The sequence below is a fragment of the Microtus ochrogaster genome, assembly GCF_000317375.1.
Source record: "Microtus ochrogaster isolate Prairie Vole_2 chromosome 14 unlocalized genomic scaffold, MicOch1.0 chr14_random_1, whole genome shotgun sequence".
In the NCBI taxonomy this organism is placed as follows: domain Eukaryota; kingdom Metazoa; phylum Chordata; class Mammalia; order Rodentia; family Cricetidae; genus Microtus; species Microtus ochrogaster.
In genome coordinates this window covers 36,824,871-36,831,784 of record NW_004949096.1, presented here as the reverse complement: position 1 = coordinate 36,831,784, position 6,914 = coordinate 36,824,871, and the positions used below count along the sequence as shown (strand labels likewise).

Sequence of the window (6,914 nt, the reverse complement as noted above, 5' to 3'; positions counted from 1 at the left end):
TTTTAATTCAGGAAAACCTTACTTTTAATAGCACATGTTTTGAGGAAGAACTGAGCCTAGAGATATCCACAACCCTACCTGGCCTCACCAGAGGCTGCTCAGTGGTACGTGGATTCCGCTTTCTCTGGGGTACTTCTCGTAATTTAAAAATGCTTGAAGCTGCGGAAGACAGCCCCGCCCTCTGCATCATTCAAAAGAAAACTCAGACACGGAGGCGGGAGGCGGGCTTTTGGTTCTGGTACAGAAACGTCCAGTAGATTTTAAAAGTTAGAGAGTCATGGCTTTGATTTCATTCCTTGGTTCTTTTCTCTTGTGATCTAGCCTATCCTTGAACAGCAAGTAACTGAGGTCTACACACGCTTCTCACAAGCCGTTCAGAACAGACAATGATTTTAGATCAGGGCTATGTGCAGAAGAAAGCATGAACGGAAATGGGTGTTATCAGGGCAAAGCAAACCCAGATGCCTTAACACCATGGCAAAGATGGATTCTTGCCTCTTCCGTGAGCTGTGTTTCAGTATCCATGAACATCTGACACTCAATTACACGTGAGAGTTCTGCCTTTTATCCTCCATTGTCCCAAGTCTGCTAAACAAAGCATTTCTTCCCCAGTGACAGTGACGCCTGGCTACGAGCTGGAGGCTCTCTCTGCCTGGGTCTGGGAAGTCGCTCTTTCCGGAAGGGTGGTGGAGACCCTGGGAATCGGACCAGCCCGGCTCACAAGTATGAAGAGAATGTCGGGAGAGGAAGTGGTGGTTCTGAGTCAGCATGAGTCATCTGGTTCCAGTGGCAATGAAGGCTGAGGTGTGCGCCTTTTTCTTTTTCTTGTCTTTTTTTTTTTTTTTTCTTAATCATGTGGACAACTCTGAGAATGGAGGGGACTCAGTGACTTTACAGTGGCTGCTTTCTAAGTTTCAAAGTGACTTTCCAGGCAAGCTGAGCATGTCTTGGGATCTTCACAGCACAGTGGCTGGGAGTGGAGCCATTCATCAGCTTCTCCCCGGTGAGTATATTCTGTCAATGATGCCTGTGTGCGCCTCAGAGCTGTGACAGTTGCGGCGTCCTGGGGTAGACACTGCTTCTCCCAGACCTTGAAAGTCTGTGATGTCAGAAAAGCGGCTCCAGCTGCCTCCACCCCACCTCCACTGTGTCTATGGGACTCTGGGGAGTTTCTTAGCTGTGCATCGTGGGTGCTGGCTGTGTGTAGTGCTGCCTCAGAAGAGAGCGTGAGACGTAGTGACTGGGAAGGAGCCACCTCAGATGGACTCCTAGCCAGAAGCCAAAGAAGGCCAGAGATGGAGGTGGGTGAGTCTATGCTCACTGGGCGCTGAGGTTGGACTAGCATCCGCTCTTAAGAAGCAGAAGGAAGAGGCTTCTGGCCACTGACCTAAGTAGCCTGACCTGAGCTGTCCAGCTGCAGGGCGAGAAATACGGCAGCGAGGCAGAATCTTGGCTTTTCTCCGAACATGTGTGAATGGCTTCGGGACTGTATTTATGTCCCTTCCATTCCCTTAATTCTCCAGGTGGAAAATCATGCTGGAAAGAAAGAAAACCACAGGCTGGGAACCAGCAGGAGGGGGATGGTTGAAGACAGGGGAGGGAAGTGGCCTGAGTTACTGTTCTTATGAGCTAACTTTACTGTCTAGTAACAGTTACTGTAACTGCTGGGACGCTTCTTAAGCAAATCTGAAAAATGGTCCCTTGCTTTAAAAGTGGCATAGCAGGCAGGCTGCAGGGAAGACAGGAGCCTGTTCTGAGCAACTCACTGGGGTGTGTGGGGCTTCCCGGGTTAAGAATGAGTCAGCATCCTGACTGAATGAGCTCTGAGAGCAGCTCCATCCGCCCTGAGCAAAACACGGGCTGGCTGGCCTGGCCCAGGAAGGAACTTGGTCTTTGGTGGAAATAACATTGACTGGCCGGCCTGGCCCAGCAGGGAACTTGGTTTTCGGTGGAAATAGCATTGACTGCCCCTCTGTGAAGGAATGAATTAGTCGCACACACTCTTAGTTTTCTCCTGCGCTGCGCTTGAGAGATCCCTAGACCGACCGAGGGCTCTGTTTCTGTGTCTGGAACTCTATGTTTGGTTGACCGACCGAGGGCTCTGTTTCTGTGTCTGGAACTCTATGTTTGGCTTTCTCAGCATGCCCTTGAGCTGCTGGTTACGGTTTCAGGTCCTGCCCCTGGTTGAGCATAGAATTGGTTAAGTGAAAACTCTGGTGTTTAGGAAGGACCAGGGTTATCCAGAGCTAGTTGGAAGACTCAGGTAGCGGAACTTTGAAATTGGCTTCTGCAACAAGCATGCTGCTTCTGCAACCCACTGAGGTTGCTGAAGGCTTCACAGGTCCATGTTGGGTTTGAATTTTCCCAGCTAGTTCTGTGAGTCCACTTGAAGACTGTTTATCTGTGTTTGGATAACCATGGGTGGTTCCCAGCTCCCAGGGGCCACACCCCGAGGCCACAAAACTTGGCTGACAAGATTGAAGATTGTAGGGAAGAGTGTAGCAGGGTCTGTTATCCCAGTACTCATGGCAGGATAGGGGGCAGAGCCTGGCATGCAGGGCTGCAAGCAAGACATGTCATCTCAAGCAAGGCAAAGGGTGATAACTAGTGTGGTTGTCCTCTGACCTCTGCATGCATGTACCATGGCATGTGCAGGTCTGCATTCACACATATGAGCACACATACAACACACATGGTTCGTGACTTTGTTATGGCTTCCACTTGCCACACTGAGCTGAGGGTTGCTGCAGGCAGGAGCCACAGGGGCTCACTCCATGGCAGGGATTGAGACCACGCTTGAAAAGGACGTCTAACTGCAAACAGAAAGTGCTCCTAACTTCATGACAGTGCAAGTTGCCTAGAATCCTGCTGTCATGGTGTGCTCAGCCTGGAACTAGCCTGTGGTTTGTGGCCTTGTCTACCTCTGGTCTCCATAATAGTGGGTTCCGTGCTCTATGACCTTTTGTGCAGGGCTTTTTATATCATCAACATCAACTCTGAGTCTGATTCTGGTGGCGGTGCTGTTGAGATGTTGAAGCCCCTGGTGTCCAGCCTTCTTCACTGTGAAGCAAGAATTAGAATCTCATGGGTGTGAGCCTTGGGAAGATTCTGGGATGCGTATACCGGTTACCAGGATATACTGTTACCAGGACAGTCATCTCCACAGAGATATGACTAGCCGCTTTCATCCGGCCTGGGCCCCACAGCCTTGTGGTATTCTATTAAGAATGGATCTTGTCCTTAAAGCAAGGTCTCTCCCGAGGCCTCAGAACATGATGGGCTCTTCATTCACCATGGTCTCACTTAGCAGGCAAATGGGCAGTGCTCCTTGGTCCTCTCAGGAAACCTTGGGTTCTAGGTATCACCATTAGCATTATTATTATCATTGTCATTATCGGCGCTATTATCAACGTCATTACAAAGGACAGTTCCCATTTTATTGGGTGTGTGCCCTCCATTTAATACCAGAACAACCCCCAGGACATGGACAGGAGACAGCCACTCCCCTTACTCCCTGCCTCAGTGGATATTCCATGCAGCAGCTGCCAGGGAGCCAGTCGCCCACTCAGCACAGGGATAAGGGCACGATTGGGCAGCCAGGAGAGTATCCTATGCCAATGAAGCCAGCTGGGCGAAAGGCCAGACACCCCAGGCTCACCAGGCATGGGCCTGCCATTGGTGGCACAGCTGGATTTGGCCCTGACACTTCCTGGCTGAAGTAGTGGCAACTGTCCTTTAGCTCCTCTAGATTCGTGTTACTTGAAGATCATCATGAATGGGAGAGGCGTTGTAGTGAAAACATTAAGTAAGCTACACCGAGAACCCAGACCAGAGCACAGAGCAGCCTTTCTTTACCAAATCCAAGGAGGCTTTGGATTTATGCCATGTCTCAAAAGCCACACCCCAATGCCCACTCTCAGGGGCCAAAAGTGGCCAGCATCATTTTGGTTTTTGTACTGTCATGGTGGCAATCTATGAAAGGGACACTCTTTATGCTCTGTCTATCCTGTGTGCCATGTTTAATGCTAGAGGATTGTGGGGCTCATGGGACCTCATAAGCTGCTCTTATGCCAAGAGCCTCAGGGCATCATTGCTAAGATTTAGGGGTGTGTCAAGGGCAGGGCTCCCCACAGGTTCTGGGTGGATCAAAGGTGGTGTTCATAGAAAAGGCAGTGAGTTTGAAGGAAGCTGGCTCACAGGAAGGAGATGGGGGTCAATGATCAGCTGGTCTCATAGGATTCAACCAGTTGTCTTTAGAGTAGCTGGAGGAGCTGATGACAATGTCTTACCTAGTCTGGGCTGCCTGCTTGTCTTTCGCTTTCCAGACTAATGCATACAAAGAAGGACTTCTGGGACAGGAGAGGTGGGACTTTCCTGCCACTCTGCCCTTGGATAATGTATCATTTTAAAACAGAGGGGTTTTGTTAGTGATGGCAGAATATGTATCTTCTCATTGTGCAAGTCATTTACTGAGAGTGTGGGGGCCGCATGGGCGCCTGTCGATTCAGCTGGACATAAAGAACATTGATTAAGCTGGACACAAGGAACATATAACAGGGAGCCAAGCTTGCTTGCTCTCACGCAGCTAAAGGGCTCTGTTCTCCCATCTTTACTGTTCTCAGGCAGGAAGGGATTTATCCAGGGAGCATCCACAAGGCAGTTGGTTCATCCACTGTCCAGCTTCGTCATCCGTAGTCCTGGCTTCCTTTCTCCATGTTGTCTTAGAGTTTCAAGAAGGCTGCTGAAGCTCCAGGCATCATCTTTGCATTGGCAGGAAGAAGGAAGTGGGGAGGGGGGGGGATAAAAAGTTAATCTTTTGGATGTCAGCCTCCTTGAAAGTTTCCCTAAAACCCCAGCAAACCAGCTCAGTTGACTTTCAGTCACGTTGTCTAGGAATGTGTGGGTGGGGTGGGTGGAGAAAGGTGCGGGGTGTATGTGCGTGGGGGGGCGGGAGACGAAGAAAGGACCCAAAATGGGACCCACAAGAAGAGGACTTGGGTCTGAAGTAGAGCCAAGGACAAGAGCCCCTGCCCCATTCACATCGTGGTTCCAGGTGATGGAGACTCACCCATTTCAGCTTCTCTGGGGTGGATCAGGTTGTTTTCTATAAAGAGAGTCCCTGACCTTGAAGCCATACTTCTTCTGATGCTCCAAGCCAAGGCCGCATTGTCTTTGTCCTGGACACCAGCCTGGGCTCGGAAGCTAGGTCTGAGCAGCTTCTTGACGGCTGGCTGGGACCAGGTACCCTGTCCTGACTCGGGAACAAGCTCAGGAGGGAAGGCTCTCACCTGGCCAAGAGCAGCCGGACCCCTGGTGTGTCCTCCTGGGGGTGGGGGGAAAGAAGCCTAGCTTGGGGGAGTCTGAGCAGCTTCCTCACAGCCAGGTGGAGGTTGGGTCACCCAAGGGGGAGTGCTCCCTGTCTTCTCCCAGCTGTAGCCTCCCAAGCTCCTGTGGAGCCTACGATATGCGACAAGTTTAGATTCATCAGCCACCAAAGGAGAAGGGCCTCATCTATCCTTCTCATCCCTGACCCCTTTGCAGACTGACAATGGGGACAGGGGTTTCTTCCTTCTGTCCTCTGCACCCCTCCTCATCTGATGGTGCGGGATGACAGCAACAGGCGTGACAGGTGGTGTCTTGTGAGTCTGAGATCAGATGATCAGCAACCTGGAATAGAACCAGGCAACAAGTACACCCTTCGAGAACAGAAGTTCAGGTTGGCCTCAAACTCGGGATCCTCCTGCCTCCACCTCAGCTGTTGGGAGTAAAGGCATGGCTGTATGCTGTTCCTTTATTAGGTAAAGAATAAGTGCTCACTAGCTGCTCAGATCAAAGGGTCTGCTCTTAAATTCTCCCTGGAGAGCTTCCTGCCACTTCCTGTGAGAACCCTGTCCAGGTTCTACAAAGTAGATCCTGGTCACAGAATCGTGAATGACTTGTCCCTGTGCTCATTCTCAGGGCAGAGGAGCTATTAGCATAAAAGCTGTTGACCAGTATTTTTTTTCTTAAATCATGCATAGGGTGCAGTGCCTGTAGAAGCCAGAAGAGGGCGTCCAGTCTTGTGAGCTGCCCAGCACGGGTGCTGGGAACCAATTGTAGGCCTCCGCAAGATCAGTCTTCACTCTTAATCACCCAGCCACCTCCACAGCCCCACACACCTGTTGTGAAGTATCCTGTCTTACATCCTTCCTCTTCTTCCTGTGTTGTCAACAACAGCTTCTGTGTTGCTAGGGACAACAGTATTTCCAGTAAAGACTGTTTCCCAGACTCTTTTGCCCTTAGAAAGATGAGGAGTAGTAGATCCACCAGGGATGCTGGGAAAGCCCTTTAAAGAACTCTGGCATGTCTCACCTTTGACCTTTGTTCTCACACTTTCCTTCTTCGGATCCCCATGTGTTCTAACTACTCTGGCCCAGCCTTTTGACTCCTTCTCCGTTCCTTCTTCCTGACTTGGATGCAGAGATGGCTGGGACTCTAGCAGCCTTCTTGACCTTAAAATTAGGGGACCATACCATGAACTCAGAGCATAGTACCCGCTAGGTCTGGTGGAATCACAGAAGCAGGCCTTGGAAGAACTTTGCCTTGGGGAAGGGTCTCTTAAGGGGCAGCTTGTGACTACGGACAATCAGCAGCCAGAGCAGCAGCCACAGTGGACCCTGAATATAACCCATTTCTACCTTTGGCAAACAGGTTTGACTCTTAGGTTCTATTAGATGAGCCTCTACATACCCCCTCATGTTATCCTTGGACTTCCAGAGTAGATTTGCCTGTCTATTTGTATTTGTGTGTGCACATATGTGTGCACATGCGTGTGTGTGTGTTCATGTATGTGCTGGTCAGCATGCTTATCCTTGTGTGCAGAAACCAGGGGACAAACTAGGTGCTACTTACTTTTCTTCCTTCTCTCTCTCTCT

General features: G+C 50.4%; 1 long non-coding RNA gene across 2 annotated transcripts in view; it reads left to right on the top strand.

Annotated features, from left to right (window-relative positions):
- The first annotated feature begins 355 nt into the window (after nt 1–355).
- LOC106144267 overlaps nt 356–6,914 on the top strand; it is a 74,935-nt gene continuing 68,376 nt past the window's right edge. For both annotated transcript variants that reach the window (XR_003378440.1, XR_001229336.2), the window contains exon 1: nt 356–1,003. This is a non-coding gene — a long non-coding RNA (uncharacterized LOC106144267). The remainder of the gene's footprint in view (nt 1,004–6,914) is intronic.